General features: G+C 62.6%; 11 non-coding genes across 11 annotated transcripts; 6 read left to right on the top strand and 5 right to left on the bottom strand.

Annotated features, from left to right (window-relative positions):
• Nucleotides 1-1,361: 1,361 nt before the first annotated feature.
• Nucleotides 1,362-1,432, bottom strand: TRNAG-GCC (transfer RNA glycine (anticodon GCC)). The gene has a single exon. It is a non-coding gene; the product is annotated as a tRNA-Gly (tRNA).
• A 1,681-nt stretch (nt 1,433-3,113) lies between these two features.
• On the bottom strand, nt 3,114-3,196 carry TRNAL-CAG (transfer RNA leucine (anticodon CAG)). The gene has a single exon. It is a non-coding gene; the product is annotated as a tRNA-Leu (tRNA).
• A 578-nt stretch (nt 3,197-3,774) lies between these two features.
• Nucleotides 3,775-3,846, top strand: TRNAD-GUC (transfer RNA aspartic acid (anticodon GUC)). The gene has a single exon. It is a non-coding gene; the product is annotated as a tRNA-Asp (tRNA).
• An 844-nt stretch (nt 3,847-4,690) lies between these two features.
• Nucleotides 4,691-4,762, top strand: TRNAG-UCC (transfer RNA glycine (anticodon UCC)). Its single transcript has one exon. It is a non-coding gene; the product is annotated as a tRNA-Gly (tRNA).
• A 278-nt stretch (nt 4,763-5,040) lies between these two features.
• TRNAE-CUC (transfer RNA glutamic acid (anticodon CUC)) lies at nt 5,041-5,112 on the top strand. The gene has a single exon. It is a non-coding gene; the product is annotated as a tRNA-Glu (tRNA).
• A 4,135-nt stretch (nt 5,113-9,247) lies between these two features.
• Nucleotides 9,248-9,318, bottom strand: TRNAG-GCC (transfer RNA glycine (anticodon GCC)). The gene has a single exon. It is a non-coding gene; the product is annotated as a tRNA-Gly (tRNA).
• Nucleotides 9,319-10,999: 1,681 nt separating this feature from the next.
• On the bottom strand, nt 11,000-11,082 carry TRNAL-CAG (transfer RNA leucine (anticodon CAG)). The gene has a single exon. It is a non-coding gene; the product is annotated as a tRNA-Leu (tRNA).
• A 578-nt stretch (nt 11,083-11,660) lies between these two features.
• TRNAD-GUC (transfer RNA aspartic acid (anticodon GUC)) lies at nt 11,661-11,732 on the top strand. The gene has a single exon. It is a non-coding gene; the product is annotated as a tRNA-Asp (tRNA).
• Nucleotides 11,733-12,579: 847 nt separating this feature from the next.
• TRNAG-UCC (transfer RNA glycine (anticodon UCC)) lies at nt 12,580-12,651 on the top strand. The gene has a single exon. It is a non-coding gene; the product is annotated as a tRNA-Gly (tRNA).
• A 278-nt stretch (nt 12,652-12,929) lies between these two features.
• Nucleotides 12,930-13,001, top strand: TRNAE-CUC (transfer RNA glutamic acid (anticodon CUC)). Its single transcript has one exon. It is a non-coding gene; the product is annotated as a tRNA-Glu (tRNA).
• A 4,135-nt stretch (nt 13,002-17,136) lies between these two features.
• Nucleotides 17,137-17,207, bottom strand: TRNAG-GCC (transfer RNA glycine (anticodon GCC)). The gene has a single exon. It is a non-coding gene; the product is annotated as a tRNA-Gly (tRNA).
• Between the last annotated feature and the right edge of the window lie 983 nt (nt 17,208-18,190).

Genomic DNA, 18,190 nt, shown 5'->3' on the forward strand with positions numbered 1-18,190 from the left:
CCCACGTTCACAGCAGCACTACGGGCCACAGCCAAGACATGGACAAAACCCAAGTGCCCATCAACCGATGGCTGGCACAGGAAGACGTGGTACGTATGTACTGTGGAATATTACTCAGCCATACAAAAGAGTGAGATATTGCCATTTGCACCGATAAGGATGGACCTAGAGTATACTCCACTTAGCGACGTAAGTCAGGCAGAGAAGCACAAAGATATGTGGAATCTAAACCGTACTACAAACGGATGTATGTGCCAAAGAGCAACGGACTCACAGACATGGAAAACACACTGTTCGTTACCCAAGGGGAAAGTGTAGGGCAGGGAAGAATCCGGAGCTGCGATTAACAGAGGGGAAATACTATACATAAAGCACAGAAGCAACAAGGATTTGCCGTACAGCACAGGGAACTGTATTCATATGTCGTGATAACGTATAATGGAAAATAACCTGGAAAAGGACATATAACTGAATCACTTGGCTGTACACCTGAAAGTAACCCAGTATTGTAAATCAACCGTACTGCTACGAAAAGGAGACGAAGACGAAGGGGGAAAAAAGGAGGGCAACGGGACAGAGGCAAGGGCAGGATCCTTGACAACGTAGGATTTGGAAAGGATCGGGGGAAAAGTGGGGAGATAGGGGGTGGGATGGGGGTGTCTGTGGGAGTAGGGTGGAGGCTGAGGTGGTGGTGCCGGTGGTGCTGTCCCGAGGGCTGACGCTGTTGGTGGGAGCAGAGGTTCAGGGGAGGGGGTGGTGTTTGTCGTGCTGATGGTGGTGGTGGCAGTAGTGGTGGAGGAGCGGGCCGGTGTTGGAAACGTATTTCTGTCGAGGGTCAGAACATGAATCTAGAGTGCAGTCTGCGATGATAGTGTGGACTTCTTTTTGAACTCCTCGTGCAAGTGGACGCTTTGGGGACTCTCCAGGAAAATGGGATGTATCACTCCCAGAGGTGGCAACTTCCTTGCTCCTGGTTGTGCAAACATAGTATAACTTTCGCAGTGCGGGCAGAGTGAGGCAGAGAGCTTGGAAACGTGGCGAAAGGTGAAGAGGTTGGGCTGTGCGGGTGCCAGTGTGGGGTGTTCCTTACAGCGAGAAGCGTGACACAAGCGGGGTCGGGGTAAGGACGAGAGCAAGGACAAGGAAGGGGTCTGGGCGTAAGAGTGGCTGAGCCCGCAAGGTGTCAGGTCCTGGAGGCGTGGCTCCCGGGTGTGTGTGGGGTGGGGGCGTCTGCGTGGGAAGGACAGGGGCCGGAAGGTGCGGTGGTGAGCGAGCTGTTGCAGGACCGGTGCCTTGAGTGTGGCAGCGGGGAAGCCCAGCTCCGCTGTGGGGCTGCGGGAACCAAAAGGGGACGCTGCGGCTGCATGGGCCGGGAATCGAACCCGGGCCTCCCGCGTGGCAGGCGAGAATTCTACCACTGAACCACCCATGCACCGATGGCCGCCGGCGCCCGGCGCTGCCCCAGCGGCGCTCGCCGCCAACCGCCGGACCCTGGTCACTGCTCGCCCCGTGGGCATGTGCTCCATTTGAGCAGGAGGCCGACGGGCCACCTGAATGAGAGGCTCCGGGCACGCTGGCGACCCCAGGGCGCGAGGCGGTCGGAAGCACCGAGGGACGAGGGACGGAGGGACGCAGGCGTGCTCGGCCCGTCCCGCGCTTTCTCTGCCGTCCACGGCCGCCGCGAGACTGTCGGTGTCGCCAGAGGAAGCCAGGAGCCGAAGCGGCCTGGCCCGCGCCCGAATCCCAGTCAGGGCAGGCGAGGCGTGGCCGCTGCGGCTGAGCGCCGACGTTCCTCTCAGCAGCCGCCCGGCCCCGACGCACAGCCCCTCTGGCGGCTGGCTTTCTTGCTGGTGCGGGGCGTGCGAGGGCGGGCGGGGGCAGGGATCGGAGCTCGGGGCTGTGCAGGGACCGCGAGCGTGGGAGATGGACACCGGGCACCGCCGCCGCCGCCGCCGCCGCCGCCGCCGCCGTCGCCGAGCGGCGCTCAGGCCACAAGACCAAAGGTGTCTGAGCCTCGCTTCTGCGCTCTGGCCCACCCCTCTCCCGCGGGGTCCCGCTCTGCTGCGTTGGTTGTGAGGAGAAGCACTTGGGCAGACTGGCTGCTGGCTCGCGGACAGCCCGGTGAGGGAGGGAGCGCGCCAGGGTGTGGTTGGGTCCGGCCGGAGCAGCGGCTTCCCCGAGGGACTTGCGCTGTGGCGCCGAGGTGGGTGGCCCGGGCTGGGGGCCGGACGTCTGTGGTGGGTGACAGGGCATCCAGGGCTTCCGCTCACTACTCACTGGAGCACCGTTCCCGGGAGCGACTCCTGCGCCAGGCCCCGTGCAGGGAGGGCCCCCTGTTGGCTGGCCAGCAGGAGGCTGGGCTGCACGCGGCCCGGCAGGCAGGCAGGCAGGCAGGCAGGCAGGCAGGCAGGCAGGCAGGTAGGCAGGTGTGGTCCGGCCAAGGTCCCAAGGCGAAAAAGCACCGAGGGCACGCACCACAGGCCGGCAAGACGGTGTGGCTGTGGAGGGAATGGAATGGGCAGGCGGGCCGTTGGGGCTGGCGGGAAGGACAGGATGTTGGAAAGAGGGAGAGCTGCTGGTGGCGGAAGTGGAAGAAAGGCTGTGAGAGCGAGTCCGCTGTTCACCGGGCCGAAGTCGGAGGGCGGGCCAGGCGTGGACGGGCTTTCCACACGCGGCCGTTCTGCGTGTGGCGGTGGGGGCGGGGTGGAGCGTGGGAGTGGGAGTGGGAGGGAGGGACGAAGGCAGGCAGGCAGGCAGGCAGGCAGGCAGGCAGGCAGGAAAACCAGCAGCAGCAGCAGCAGCCGCAAGCAGGTGAGGAAAGATGGGCTGCGAAGGACTGAAGGTTTTTCTGGTGGGGGTGCAGGTAGGAGGGGGCTTAGGAGCTGGCCCCTGGGGAGGGCGTTTGTCCGGAAAGCCAGTCGCCGGAGGGTTCCTAGTGCGCCGTTTCTGCCAGGCCCGCGGCCGTGGCTGAGAAGGTCCCGCGTCTGAGAGGCGTGGATGTCCGGGCCGGAGTTTGGAGAGGCCGCAAGAGTGCAGGGCGCGAACGGACTGGAAGGCAGTAAAGCGCTGCCATAGGGCCGGGTGCGTTTGTCGGGCGGGCCAAAAGGCTGGCTTGTCAGGAGTGGGATTCGAACCCACGCCTCCAGGGGAGACTGCGACCTGAACGCAGCGCCTTAGACCGCTCGGCCATCCTGACGGCGGGCCTGGGCGTACGCGTGGCCGCTGGGCTGGCTGGGACCCGACGCGACGCGAACCCCGGTGCCCTTGGCGGGGCGCGGTGCTCCGCGCCAGGCGCGCGGCCGTCTGGGTGAGCGACAGAACGGGCGCGCGGCGGCCGACGGGGAGCACGGCCAGACGACGCGCCTGGCTGCGCCGCGGTGGCGCCCTCGCCCACCCCTGGCCCCGGACGCAGCCGGGCCGCGTCGGGCCAGCCCCTGCCGCCGACCCCCACCCGCGCGTCTCCTCGCCGGCCATGGCCCGGCGCGCGCCCACCCCCCCCTCGCAGCCTTGCTTTCCGTCTCGGGCCCCCTCCACCCGGCGCGATCCCCGCGTCGGAGGCAGTAGGCAGCGCGCACTCGGAGTTTTCAGGGCCACGCGGGTCCGGGTCCCTGTCGGGGTCGGGGGCTGCTGCTTTGGAGGACGCGGTTGGTGTGGCGTTGGGTCGGGTCGGGTCGGGCACGAGCCGGGCGCCCGTGGTGGGCAGGGGGCCGGAGGGCAGGGGGAGGCGTCGGCAGGCAGCCCGAGAGCGGCCGGGCGCGGGGGCGGTGGCCGCCGTCCTCGTTAGTATAGTGGTGAGTATCCCCGCCTGTCACGCGGGAGACCGGGGTTCGATTCCCCGACGGGGAGGCAACACGCCCTCTTTTGGTGGCTGGCGCCGCTCTCTGTCCTGCCGCCTGGCTCCCAAGGGCCCTTCTTCTCCTCCCTCCGCCCTCCGCCCTCCAGCGAGGCGCAGGGCGCCAGCGCGTGCCCAGCCTGCCCACCCTCGCCCCCCTGCAGCCACCCAGCCCTTCCTCCTCGCCGGGCGCTCAGTCGCCAGGGCCGAGCGACGGCCTCCTCTGGACCCCACAAGCGCCCGATGACATTGCGGCCCGCCCCAAGTGGCTGTCTCAGGGGGCTCCTTGCGTCGCGACGCACAGCTGCGCAGCTATGCACAGCGGCATAGGTGCACAGCTGCCGGGACGGGTGGGAGGCGGATGAGTGCCGTCCCCCTGTCGGTGCGGGGAGTGGCCTGGCCCAGCGCCCGGTGGAGAAGGGCTTTGGCGAGCCGGGGGCTGGAAGACGCGTGCCCCGGGGGCGGGGGCGGGCCGCGGCGTGGAGCGGAGGGCCCTGGAGCAGCAAGGCAGCGAGAGCGCCCCCCTGAGGCGGTCGGGCCGGTGGCCGAGGGCAGCTTCGTAGGGCTGGCGCGGGTGGGGCGCCGGGGAGCCTTGGTGGCGCCTGTGACGTCACAGAGCTGCCGGCCGGCGGGGCGTCGGGGCAGGGCTGCTCCAAGCGGCGGCTGCGGCGGCGGCGGCGGCTGAGGAGGAGGAGGAGGAGGAGGACGAGGAGGAGGACGAGGAAGAGAAAGGGGAGTAGGAGGAGGAAGAGAAGGAGGAGGAGGAGGAGGAGGAGGAGGAGGAGGAGAAGGCGGCGGCGACGAGAGTGCGCTCGGGCGAGCCCGGTGCCGGCGTCTCGGGGCGGCCCGGGCTGTGCAGCGTTGGTGGTATAGTGGTGAGCATAGCTGCCTTCCAAGCAGTTGACCCGGGTTCGATTCCCGGCCAACGCAGCGGGCTGACCTTTTACCGAGCTCCACGGGCGGCCGGCCGGCCGGGGGCCTGTGAGGGAGAGCTGGGAGCAGGGAGCTAGCTGGCCCCAGCGGCTTTTCTTGTGTGTGCGAGAAGCAGGCGCGCAGTGTTCTGAGGGCGCTGCAAGCAGGAAGGACGGTAGGACACGTGGATTGCCAGGGGCGGCGCGTGGCTGGACTTGGAAAGGCCGGGTCTTGGCGCCAAGGTGGCGCCGAGCGGGTGCTATGGGTCCAGCAGGAGCAGTGGTAGAGCCTGACGCTCCCTGGTGGTCTAGTGGTTAGGATTCGGCGCTCTCACCGCCGCGGCCCGGGTTCGATTCCCGGTCAGGGAAGCCTTTCTTCTGCCTCTCTACCTCCCACCGTCCACATCCCACTTTTAGGCCACGCTTGCTCCGCGGCCTCGGCGCCCCGACAAGAGCCGCCCGGTGCCCTGCACCTCCAGCCCAAGCCCTGCCAGGCAACCTCCACCCTCCCTCCCCGGCCAAACCTTTTGGCCGCACTGGCGCGCGCCCACTCGAGGCCTTCGACGTCCCGTGTCTTCCTTTTCGGACGCTTGCCTCAGCCCCAAACACGAGTGGCCGGGGCCGCGCCTCTCGCCGCCGTGGCCGTGGCCACGAGCAAACGCCCCCGCCTGTGTCTGGACTCTCCATCAGCACTGCTTTTCCCCCACGGCGACAGCGGCGGCAGCGCCGACGGCGACGGCGGTGTCACACGCGGTGCCTTCTAACAAAGCCGGATCCCCTGTGGAAAGGAGCACCGGTGGGCAGACGGGTGCTTCGCACCACCGCAGCAGGTTTCCTGAACGCCCTTGCCGGTGCCGTGGGGGTGGCTGACAGTGTGGGATGAAGGTGTTTGTGGCCGCGGTCGGTGGCCACCCCACGCGGGTTAGGGAACGGAGCAGAAGGACCCCATGGAGAGAGGGCGGCGGTGGGCCGCGTGCTGGGAGGTGCGAGGAAGGGCCTGGGGTGTCTGGGTGGAGCGCGGGCAGGAGCGGGAGGTGTTGGGCTGGCGGGGACCTGGCCCGGGAGAGCGGCTGGCCACTCAGGCAGGGGCTCAGCAGAAGCTTGGGGGTGGTGGCAGCACCTGGCCCGGCACGTGTGTACGGGTGGGTCAGATCAGGGGCCGGGGTGGGCCTGGAGTAGGAGTGCGTCTGAGGAGCACTGGCGGAAGTGAGACTTCCGGGCAGGACATGTGACAGTCGGGCCTGGGATACAAGGGGAAGGTGGCGGGGAGAGGGGTCCGAGCCGGCAGGCTGGGGGGAAGGGCGGGGTGTGTGAGTGGGCTGTGGGGCGAGGAAGACGGTGGGAGAGGACCCCTTCGCGGTGGGGTGGCGGGTGAGCGCGCCAGACTGGTGTGCTGTGCGGCAAGGTGGTCAGGCTAACCAGTGGGTTGGGACTGGGGGCGGTGGGTAGGAGGCAGGCAAGAGAAGAGCAGAAACGGAGCGCGCCTCAGGGGCTAGGCGGGGTCCGAATGGGGTGGGGGCATTCTACTGCCCCAGAGACATATACATCACCTCTCATCGGGAGAAACCATCCGGTCTCAGGTGTGTGTGGCGGCGGGGGTGGGGGGAGGAGGGGTTGAGGTTGAAAGAGGCCAAAGGAGAGGTCCCCTATGATCCAGCAATCCCACTCCTGGGTACGTACCCGGCAATGACGAAACAAGAGTGCAAAAAGGCACAAGCACCTCCACGTTCACAGCGGCACTATTTGCAGTAGCCAAGACACGGGAAAAAAACCCAAGTGCCCGTCAACGGGTGGCTAGTACAAGAAGAGGTGGTATATATGTACTATGGGATATTACTCAGCCATTAATAAAAAAGAATGAAATATTGCCATTTGCCGCAACAAGAATGCTCCCAGAGAATATTACACTTAGTGAAGTAGGTCCGACAGAGAAGCACAAAGATATGTGGAATCTAAAAAGTACTACCAATGAATCTATGTGCAAAACAGAAACAGACTCACAGACCTAGAAGACACAGTGATGGTTACCCGAGGTAAAAAGGAGGGGTGGAGGGATAAATTAGGAGCTCGATGAACAGATACACAGTACTTCATATAAAGGAGATAAGCAACAAGGATTTCCAGAATAACGCAGGGAGTGATAGTCAATATCCTGCAATAACCTGTAGTGGAAATCAATCTGAAACAATATTAGACATGGAAAACAGTATCCCCCTTGCTGTACACCTGAAACTAACTCAATATTGTTAATCAACTCTTCTTCTTAAACCACGAGTACTAGTACTTATAAGTAAGTAAGTAAGTAAATAAATAAAAACAACGACCAAAATAAACAGGAGAAACATGAGCCATCAGATGATCCAGCAATCCCCGTCGTGGGTACACATCCGCCAAAGAGAAAAACTGTTGTTTGAAGAGATCCACGCACCCCCGTGTTTGCAGCAGCACTGTGTGCCGCAGCCAAGACATAGAAAAAACCCATGTGCCCATCAACAGTTGGCTGACAGGAAGAGATGCGGTATATATGTACTGTGGAATATTACTCAGCCATTTCAGAAAACGAAATATTGCCATTTGCCACAATAAGGATGGTCCTAGAGAACATTACACTTAGCGAAGTAAGTCTGACAGAGAAGCACAAACATACGTGGAATCTAAAACATAATAGAAAAGAAGGTATGTGCAAAAGAGAAACAGACTCACAGACATAGGAAACACACTGATGGTTCCCCGAGGAGAACGGGAGGGGTGGAGGCATAAATTAGGAGCTGCGATGAACAGATACACCGTACTTCATATAAAAGACATAAGCAACAAGGATTTCCAGAATAACACCGGGAATGATATTCAATATCCTGTAGTAAACTGTAATGGAAAGCAATCTGAAACAATATTAGACATGGAAGACAGTATCCGCTTTGCTGTGCACCTGAAACTAACTCAATATCGTTAATCAACTTTTCTTCCAAAATTACAGCTACTAGTTCTTATAAGTAAATGAATAAGTAAATATTAAATGCATAAATAAAAACAACACACTAAATAAATAGGTGGAATACGAGCTCCCATATGATCCAGCCCTCCCCATCGTGGGTACACATCGGCAAAGGAGAGAAACTGTCATTTGCAGAGATCCATGCACCCCCACGTTCACAGCAGCACTACGGGCCACAGCCAAGACATGGACAAAACCCAAGTGCCCATCAACCGATGGCTGGCACAGGAAGACGTGGTACGTATGTACTGTGGAATATTACTCAGCCATACAAAAGAGTGAGATATTGCCATTTGCACCGATAAGGATGGACCTAGAGTATACTCCACTTAGCGACGTAAGTCAGGCAGAGAAGCACAAAGATATGTGGAATCTAAACCGTACTACAAACGGATGTATGTGCCAAAGAGCAACGGACTCACAGACATGGAAAACACACTGTTCGTTACCCAAGGGGAAAGTGTAGGGCAGGGAAGAATCCGGAGCTGCGATTAACAGAGGGGAAATACTATACATAAAGCACAGAAGCAACAAGGATTTGCCGTACAGCACAGGGAACTGTATTCATATGTCGTGATAACGTATAATGGAAAATAACCTGGAAAAGGACATATAACTGAATCACTTGGCTGTACACCTGAAAGTAACCCAGTATTGTAAATCAACCGTACTGCTACGAAAAGGAGACGAAGACGAAGGGGGAAAAAAGGAGGGCAACGGGACAGAGGCAAGGGCAGGATCCTTGACAACGTAGGATTTGGAAAGGATCGGGGGAAAAGTGGGGAGATAGGGGGTGGGATGGGGGTGTCTGTGGGAGTAGGGTGGAGGCTGAGGTGGTGGTGCCGGTGGTGCTGTCCCGAGGGCTGACGCTGTTGGTGGGAGCAGAGGTTCAGGGGAGGGGGTGGTGTTTGTCGTGCTGATGGTGGTGGTGGCAGTAGTGGTGGAGGAGCGGGCCGGTGTTGGAAACGTATTTCTGTCGAGGGTCAGAACATGAATCTAGAGTGCAGTCTGCGATGATAGTGTGGACTTCTTTTTGAACTCCTCGTGCAAGTGGACGCTTTGGGGACTCTCCAGGAAAATGGGATGTATCACTCCCAGAGGTGGCAACTTCCTTGCTCCTGGTTGTGCAAACATAGTATAACTTTCGCAGTGCGGGCAGAGTGAGGCAGAGAGCTTGGAAACGTGGCGAAAGGTGAAGAGGTTGGGCTGTGCGGGTGCCAGTGTGGGGTGTTCCTTACAGCGAGAAGCGTGACACAAGCGGGGTCGGGGTAAGGACGAGAGCAAGGACAAGGAAGGGGTCTGGGCGTAAGAGTGGCTGAGCCCGCAAGGTGTCAGGTCCTGGAGGCGTGGCTCCCGGGTGTGTGTGGGGTGGGGGCGTCTGCGTGGGAAGGACAGGGGCCGGAAGGTGCGGTGGTGAGCGAGCTGTTGCAGGACCGGTGCCTTGAGTGTGGCAGCGGGGAAGCCCAGCTCCGCTGTGGGGCTGCGGGAACCAAAAGGGGACGCTGCGGCTGCATGGGCCGGGAATCGAACCCGGGCCTCCCGCGTGGCAGGCGAGAATTCTACCACTGAACCACCCATGCACCGATGGCCGCCGGCGCCCGGCGCTGCCCCAGCGGCGCTCGCCGCCAACCGCCGGACCCTGGTCACTGCTCGCCCCGTGGGCATGTGCTCCATTTGAGCAGGAGGCCGACGGGCCACCTGAATGAGAGGCTCCGGGCACGCTGGCGACCCCAGGGCGCGAGGCGGTCGGAAGCACCGAGGGACGAGGGACGGAGGGACGCAGGCGTGCTCGGCCCGTCCCGCGCTTTCTCTGCCGTCCACGGCCGCCGCGAGACTGTCGGTGTCGCCAGAGGAAGCCAGGAGCCGAAGCGGCCTGGCCCGCGCCCGAATCCCAGTCAGGGCAGGCGAGGCGTGGCCGCTGCGGCTGAGCGCCGACGTTCCTCTCAGCAGCCGCCCGGCCCCGACGCACAGCCCCTCTGGCGGCTGGCTTTCTTGCTGGTGCGGGGCGTGCGAGGGCGGGCGGGGGCAGGGATCGGAGCTCGGGGCTGTGCAGGGACCGCGAGCGTGGGAGATGGACACCGGGCACCGCCGCCGCCGCCGCCGCCGCCGCCGCCGCCGTCGCCGAGCGGCGCTCAGGCCACAGGACCAAAGGTGTCTGAGCCTCGCTTCTGCGCTCTGGCCCACCCCTCTCCCGCGGGGTCCCGCTCTGCTGCGTTGGTTGTGAGGAGAAGCACTTGGGCAGACTGGCTGCTGGCTCGCGGACAGCCCGGTGAGGGAGGGAGCGCGCCAGGGTGTGGTTGGGTCCGGCCGGAGCAGCGGCTTCCCCGAGGGACTTGCGCTGTGGCGCCGAGGTGGGTGGCCCGGGCTGGGGGCCGGACGTCTGTGGTGGGTGACAGGGCATCCAGGGCTTCCGCTCACTACTCACTGGAGCACCGTTCCCGGGAGCGACTCCTGCGCCAGGCCCCGTGCAGGGAGGGCCCCCTGTTGGCTGGCCAGCAGGAGGCTGGGCTGCACGCGGCCCGGCAGGCAGGCAGGCAGGCAGGCAGGCAGGCAGGCAGGCAGGCAGGTAGGCAGGTGTGGTCCGGCCAAGGTCCCAAGGCGAAAAAGCACCGAGGGCACGCACCACAGGCCGGCAAGACGGTGTGGCTGTGGAGGGAATGGAATGGGCAGGCGGGCCGTTGGGGCTGGCGGGAAGGACAGGATGTTGGAAAGAGGGAGAGCTGCTGGTGGCGGAAGTGGAAGAAAGGCTGTGAGAGCGAGTCCGCTGTTCACCGGGCCGAAGTCGGAGGGCGGGCCAGGCGTGGACGGGCTTTCCACACGCGGCCGTTCTGCGTGTGGCGGTGGGGGCGGGGTGGAGCGTGGGAGTGGGAGTGGGAGGGAGGGACGAAGGCAGGCAGGCAGGCAGGCAGGCAGGCAGGCAGGCAGGAAAACCAGCAGCAGCAGCAGCAGCCGCAAGCAGGTGAGGAAAGATGGGCTGCGAAGGACTGAAGGTTTTTCTGGTGGGGGTGCAGGTAGGAGGGGGCTTAGGAGCTGGCCCCTGGGGAGGGCGTTTGTCCGGAAAGCCAGTCGCCGGAGGGTTCCTAGTGCGCCGTTTCTGCCAGGCCCGCGGCCGTGGCTGAGAAGGTCCCGCGTCTGAGAGGCGTGGATGTCCGGGCCGGAGTTTGGAGAGGCCGCAAGAGTGCAGGGCGCGAACGGACTGGAAGGCAGTAAAGCGCTGCCATAGGGCCGGGTGCGTTTGTCGGGCGGGCCAAAAGGCTGGCTTGTCAGGAGTGGGATTCGAACCCACGCCTCCAGGGGAGACTGCGACCTGAACGCAGCGCCTTAGACCGCTCGGCCATCCTGACGGCGGGCCTGGGCGTGCGCGTGGCCGCTGGGCTGGCTGGGACCCGACGCGACGCGAACCCCGGTGCCCTTGGCGGGGCGCGGTGCTCCGCGCCAGGCGCGCGGCCGTCTGGGTGAGCGACAGAACGGGCGCGCGGCGGCCGACGGGGAGCACGGCCAGACGACGCGCCTGGCTGCGCCGCGGTGGCGCCCTCGCCCACCCCTGGCCCCGGACGCAGCCGGGCCGCGTCGGGCCAGCCCCTGCCGCCGACCCCCACCCGCGCGTCTCCTCGCCGGCCATGGCCCGGCGCGCGCCCACCCCCTCCTCGCAGCCTTGCTTTCCGTCTCGGGCCCCCTCCACCCGGCGCGATCCCCGCGTCGGAGGCAGTAGGCAGCGCGCACTCGGAGTTTTCAGGGCCACGCGGGTCCGGGTCCCTGTCGGGGTCGGGGGCTGCTGCTTTGGAGGACGCGGTTGGTGTGGCGTTGGGTCGGGTCGGGTCGGGCACGAGCCGGGCGCCCGTGGTGGGCAGGGGGCCGGAGGGCAGGGGGAGGCGTCGGCAGGCAGCCCGAGAGCGGCCGGGCGCGGGGGCGGTGGCCGCCGTCCTCGTTAGTATAGTGGTGAGTATCCCCGCCTGTCACGCGGGAGACCGGGGTTCGATTCCCCGACGGGGAGGCAACACGCCCTCTTTTGGTGGCTGGCGCCGCTCTCTGTCCTGCCGCCTGGCTCCCAAGGGCCCTTCTTCTCCTCCCTCCGCCCTCCGCCCTCCAGCGAGGCGCAGGGCGCCAGCGCGTGCCCAGCCTGCCCACCCTCGCCCCCCTGCAGCCACCCAGCCCTTCCTCCTCGCCGGGCGCTCAGTCGCCAGGGCCGAGCGACGGCCTCCTCTGGACCCCACAAGCGCCCGATGACATTGCGGCCCGCCCCAAGTGGCTGTCTCAGGGGGCTCCTTGCGTCGCGACGCACAGCTGCGCAGCTATGCACAGCGGCATAGGTGCACAGCTGCCGGGACGGGTGGGAGGCGGATGAGTGCCGTCCCCCTGTCGGTGCGGGGAGTGGCCTGGCCCAGCGCCCGGTGGAGAAGGGCTTTGGCGAGCCGGGGGCTGGAAGACGCGTGCCCCGGGGGCGGGGGCGGGCCGCGGCGTGGAGCGGAGGGCCCTGGAGCAGCAAGGCAGCGAGAGCGCCCCCCTGAGGCGGTCGGGCCGGTGGCCGAGGGCAGCTTCGTAGGGCTGGCGCGGGTGGGGCGCCGGGGAGCCTTGGTGGCGCCTGTGACGTCACAGAGCTGCCGGCCGGCGGGGCGTCGGGGCAGGGCTGCTCCAAGCGGCGGCTGCGGCGGCGGCGGCGGCTGAGGAGGAGGAGGAGGAGGAGGAGGAGGACGAGGAGGAGGACGAGGAAGAGAAAGGGGAGTAGGAGGAGGAAGAGAAGGAGGAGGAGGAGGAGGAGGAGGAGGAGGAGAAGGCGGCGGCGACGAGAGTGCGCTCGGGCGAGCCCGGTGCCGGCGTCTCGGGGCGGCCCGGGCTGTGCAGCGTTGGTGGTATAGTGGTGAGCATAGCTGCCTTCCAAGCAGTTGACCCGGGTTCGATTCCCGGCCAACGCAGCGGGCTGACCTTTTACCGAGCTCCACGGGCGGCCGGCCGGCCGGGGGCCTGTGAGGGAGAGCTGGGAGCAGGGAGCTAGCTGGCCCCAGCGGCTTTTCTTGTGTGTGCGAGAAGCAGGCGCGCAGTGTTCTGAGGGCGCTGCAAGCAGGAAGGACGGTAGGACACGTGGATTGCCAGGGGCGGCGCGTGGCTGGACTTGGAAAGGCCGGGTCTTGGCGCCAAGGTGGCGCCGAGCGGGTGCTATGGGTCCAGCAGGAGCAGTGGTAGAGCCTGACGCTCCCTGGTGGTCTAGTGGTTAGGATTCGGCGCTCTCACCGCCGCGGCCCGGGTTCGATTCCCGGTCAGGGAAGCCTTTCTTCTGCCTCTCTACCTCCCACCGTCCACATCCCACTTTTAGGCCACGCTTGCTCCGCGGCCTCGGCGCCCCGACAAGAGCCGCCCGGTGCCCTGCACCTCCAGCCCAAGCCCTGCCAGGCAACCTCCACCCTCCCTCCCCGGCCAAACCTTTTGGCCGCACTGGCGCGCGCCCACTCGAGGCCTTCGACGTCCCGTGTCTTCCTTTTCGGACGCTTGCCTCAGCCCCAAACACGAGTGGCCGGGGCCGCGCCTCTCGCCGCCGTGGCCGTGGCCACGAGCAAACGCCCCCGCCTGTGTCTGGACTCTCCATCAGCACTGCTTTTCCCCCACGGCGACAGCGGCGGCAGCGCCGACGGCGACGGCGGTGTCACACGCGGTGCCTTCTAACAAAGCCGGATCCCCTGTGGAAAGGAGCACCGGTGGGCAGACGGGTGCTTCGCACCACCGCAGCAGGTTTCCTGAACGCCCTTGCCGGTGCCGTGGGGGTGGCTGACAGTGTGGGATGAAGGTGTTTGTGGCCGCGGTCGGTGGCCACCCCACGCGGGTTAGGGAACGGAGCAGAAGGACCCCATGGAGAGAGGGCGGCGGTGGGCCGCGTGCTGGGAGGTGCGAGGAAGGGCCTGGGGTGTCTGGGTGGAGCGCGGGCAGGAGCGGGAGGTGTTGGGCTGGCGGGGACCTGGCCCGGGAGAGCGGCTGGCCACTCAGGCAGGGGCTCAGCAGAAGCTTGGGGGTGGTGGCAGCACCTGGCCCGGCACGTGTGTACGGGTGGGTCAGATCAGGGGCCGGGGTGGGCCTGGAGTAGGAGTGCGTCTGAGGAGCACTGGCGGAAGTGAGACTTCCGGGCAGGACATGTGACAGTCGGGCCTGGGATACAAGGGGAAGGTGGCGGGGAGAGGGGTCCGAGCCGGCAGGCTGGGGGGAAGGGCGGGGTGTGTGAGTGGGCTGTGGGGCGAGGAAGACGGTGGGAGAGGACCCCTTCGCGGTGGGGTGGCGGGTGAGCGCGCCAGACTGGTGTGCTGTGCGGCAAGGTGGTCAGGCTAACCAGTGGGTTGGGACTGGGGGCGGTGGGTAGGAGGCAGGCAAGAGAAGAGCAGAAACGGAGCGCGCCTCAGGGGCTAGGCGGGGTCCGAATGGGGTGGGGGCATTCTACTGCCCCAGAGACATATACATCACCTCTCATCGGGAGAAACCATCCGGTCTCAGGTGTGTGTGGCGGCGGGGGTGGGGGGAGGAGGGGTTGAGGTTGAAAGAGGCCAAAGGAGAGGTCCCCTATGATCCAGCAATCCCACTCCTGGGTACGTACCCGGCAATGACGAAACAAGAGTGCAAAAAGGCACAAGCACCTCCACGTTCACAGCGGCACTATTTGCAGTAGCCAAGACACGGGAAAAAAACCCAAGTGCCCGTCAACGGGTGGCTAGTACAAGAAGAGGTGGTATATATGTACTATGGGATATTACTCAGCCATTAATAAAAAAGAATGAAATATTGCCATTTGCCGCAACAAGAATGCTCCCAGAGAATATTACACTTAGTGAAGTAGGTCCGACAGAGAAGCACAAAGATATGTGGAATCTAAAAAGTACTACCAATGAATCTATGTGCAAAACAGAAACAGACTCACAGACCTAGAAGACACAGTGATGGTTACCCGAGGTAAAAAGGAGGGGTGGAGGGATAAATTAGGAGCTCGATGAACAGATACACAGTACTTCATATAAAGGAGATAAGCAACAAGGATTTCCAGAATAACGCAGGGAGTGATAGTCAATATCCTGCAATAACCTGTAGTGGAAATCAATCTGAAACAATATTAGACATGGAAAACAGTATCCCCCTTGCTGTACACCTGAAACTAACTCAATATTGTTAATCAACTCTTCTTCTTAAACCACGAGTACTAGTACTTATAAGTAAGTAAGTAAGTAAATAAATAAAAACAACGACCAAAATAAACAGGAGAAACATGAGCCATCAGATGATCCAGCAATCCCCGTCGTGGGTACACATCCGCCAAAGAGAAAAACTGTTGTTTGAAGAGATCCACGCACCCCCGTGTTTGCAGCAGCACTGTGTGCCGCAGCCAAGACATAGAAAAAACCCATGTGCCCGTCAACAGTTGGCTGACAGGAAAAGATGCGGTATATATGTACTGTGGAATATTACTCAGCCATTTCAGAAAACGAAATATTGCCATTTGCCACAATAAGGATGGTCCTAGAGAACATTACACTTAGCGAAGTAAGTCTGACAGAGAAGCACAAACATACGTGGAATCTAAAACATAATAGAAAAGAAGGTATGTGCAAAAGAGAAACAGACTCACAGACATAGGAAACACACTGATGGTTCCCCGAGGAGAACGGGAGGGGTGGAGGCATAAATTAGGAGCTGCGATGAACAGATACACCGTACTTCATATAAAAGACATAAGCAACAAGGATTTCCAGAATAACACCGGGAATGATATTCAATATCCTGTAGTAAACTGTAATGGAAAGCAATCTGAAACAATATTAGACATGGAAGACAGTATCCGCTTTGCTGTGCACCTGAAACTAACTCAATATCGTTAATCAACTTTTCTTCCAAAATTACAGCTACTAGTTCTTATAAGTAAATGAATAAGTAAATATTAAATGCATAAATAAAAACAACACACTAAATAAATAGGTGGAATACGAGCTCCCATATGATCCAGCCCTCCCCATCGTGGGTACACATCGGCAAAGGAGAGAAACTGTCATTTGCAGAGATCCATGCACCCCCACGTTCACAGCAGCACTACGGGCCACAGCCAAGACATGGACAAAACCCAAGTGCCCATCAACCGATGGCTGGCACAGGAAGACGTGGTACGTATGTACTGTGGAATATTACTCAGCCATACAAAAGAGTGAGATATTGCCATTTGCACCGATAAGGATGGACCTAGAGTATACTCCACTTAGCGACGTAAGTCAGGCAGAGAAGCACAAAGATATGTGGAATCTAAACCGTACTACAAACGGATGTATGTGCCAAAGAGCAACGGACTCACAGACATGGAAAACACACTGTTCGTTACCCAAGGGGAAAGTGTAGGGCAGGGAAGAATCCGGAGCTGCGATTAACAGAGGGGAAATACTATACATAAAGCACAGAAGCAACAAGGATTTGCCGTACAGCACAGGGAACTGTATTCATATGTCGTGATAACGTATAATGGAAAATAACCTGGAAAAGGACATATAACTGAATCACTTGGCTGTACACCTGAAAGTAACCCAGTATTGTAAATCAACCGTACTGCTACGAAAAGGAGACGAAGACGAAGGGGGAAAAAAGGAGGGCAACGGGACAGAGGCAAGGGCAGGATCCTTGACAACGTAGGATTTGGAAAGGATCGGGGGAAAAGTGGGGAGATAGGGGGTGGGATGGGGGTGTCTGTGGGAGTAGGGTGGAGGCTGAGGTGGTGGTGCCGGTGGTGCTGTCCCGAGGGCTGACGCTGTTGGTGGGAGCAGAGGTTCAGGGGAGGGGGTGGTGTTTGTCGTGCTGATGGTGGTGGTGGCAGTAGTGGTGGAGGAGCGGGCCGGTGTTGGAAACGTATTTCTGTCGAGGGTCAGAACATGAATCTAGAGTGCAGTCTGCGATGATAGTGTGGACTTCTTTTTGAACTCCTCGTGCAAGTGGACGCTTTGGGGACTCTCCAGGAAAATGGGATGTATCACTCCCAGAGGTGGCAACTTCCTTGCTCCTGGTTGTGCAAACATAGTATAACTTTCGCAGTGCGGGCAGAGTGAGGCAGAGAGCTTGGAAACGTGGCGAAAGGTGAAGAGGTTGGGCTGTGCGGGTGCCAGTGTGGGGTGTTCCTTACAGCGAGAAGCGTGACACAAGCGGGGTCGGGGTAAGGACGAGAGCAAGGACAAGGAAGGGGTCTGGGCGTAAGAGTGGCTGAGCCCGCAAGGTGTCAGGTCCTGGAGGCGTGGCTCCCGGGTGTGTGTGGGGTGGGGGCGTCTGCGTGGGAAGGACAGGGGCCGGAAGGTGCGGTGGTGAGCGAGCTGTTGCAGGACCGGTGCCTTGAGTGTGGCAGCGGGGAAGCCCAGCTCCGCTGTGGGGCTGCGGGAACCAAAAGGGGACGCTGCGGCTGCATGGGCCGGGAATCGAACCCGGGCCTCCCGCGTGGCAGGCGAGAATTCTACCACTGAACCACCCATGCACCGATGGCCGCCGGCGCCCGGCGCTGCCCCAGCGGCGCTCGCCGCCAACCGCCGGACCCTGGTCACTGCTCGCCCCGTGGGCATGTGCTCCATTTGAGCAGGAGGCCGACGGGCCACCTGAATGAGAGGCTCCGGGCACGCTGGCGACCCCAGGGCGCGAGGCGGTCGGAAGCACCGAGGGACGAGGGACGGAGGGACGCAGGCGTGCTCGGCCCGTCCCGCGCTTTCTCTGCCGTCCACGGCCGCCGCGAGACTGTCGGTGTCGCCAGAGGAAGCCAGGAGCCGAAGCGGCCTGGCCCGCGCCCGAATCCCAGTCAGGGCAGGCGAGGCGTGGCCGCTGCGGCTGAGCGCCGACGTTCCTCTCAGCAGCCGCCCGGCCCCGACGCACAGCCCCTCTGGCGGCTGGCTTTCTTGCTGGTGCGGGGCGTGCGAGGGCGGGCGGGGGCAGGGATCGGAGCTCGGGGCTGTGCAGGGACCGCGAGCGTGGGAGATGGACACCGGGCACCGCCGCCGCCGCCGCCGCCGCCGCCGCCGCCGTCGCCGAGCGGCGCTCAGGCCACAAGACCAAAGGTGTCTGAGCCTCGCTTCTGCGCTCTGGCCCACCCCTCTCCCGCGGGGTCCCGCTCTGCTGCGTTGGTTGTGAGGAGAAGCACTTGGGCAGACTGGCTGCTGGCTCGCGGACAGCCCGGTGAGGGAGGGAGCGCGCCAGGGTGTGGTTGGGTCCGGCCGGAGCAGCGGCTTCCCCGAGGGACTTGCGCTGTGGCGCCGAGGTGGGTGGCCCGGGCTGGGGGCCGGACGTCTGTGGTGGGTGACAGGGCATCCAGGGCTTCCGCTCACTACTCACTGGAGCACCGTTCCCGGGAGCGACTCCTGCGCCAGGCCCCGTGCAGGGAGGGCCCCCTGTTGGCTGGCCAGCAGGAGGCTGGGCTGCACGCGGCCCGGCAGGCAGGCAGGCAGGCAGGCAGGTAGGCAGGTGTGGTCC

The sequence above is a fragment of the Eubalaena glacialis genome, unplaced genomic scaffold (assembly GCF_028564815.1).
Source record: "Eubalaena glacialis isolate mEubGla1 unplaced genomic scaffold, mEubGla1.1.hap2.+ XY scaffold_353, whole genome shotgun sequence".
In the NCBI taxonomy this organism is placed as follows: Eukaryota; Metazoa; Chordata; class Mammalia; order Artiodactyla; family Balaenidae; genus Eubalaena; species Eubalaena glacialis.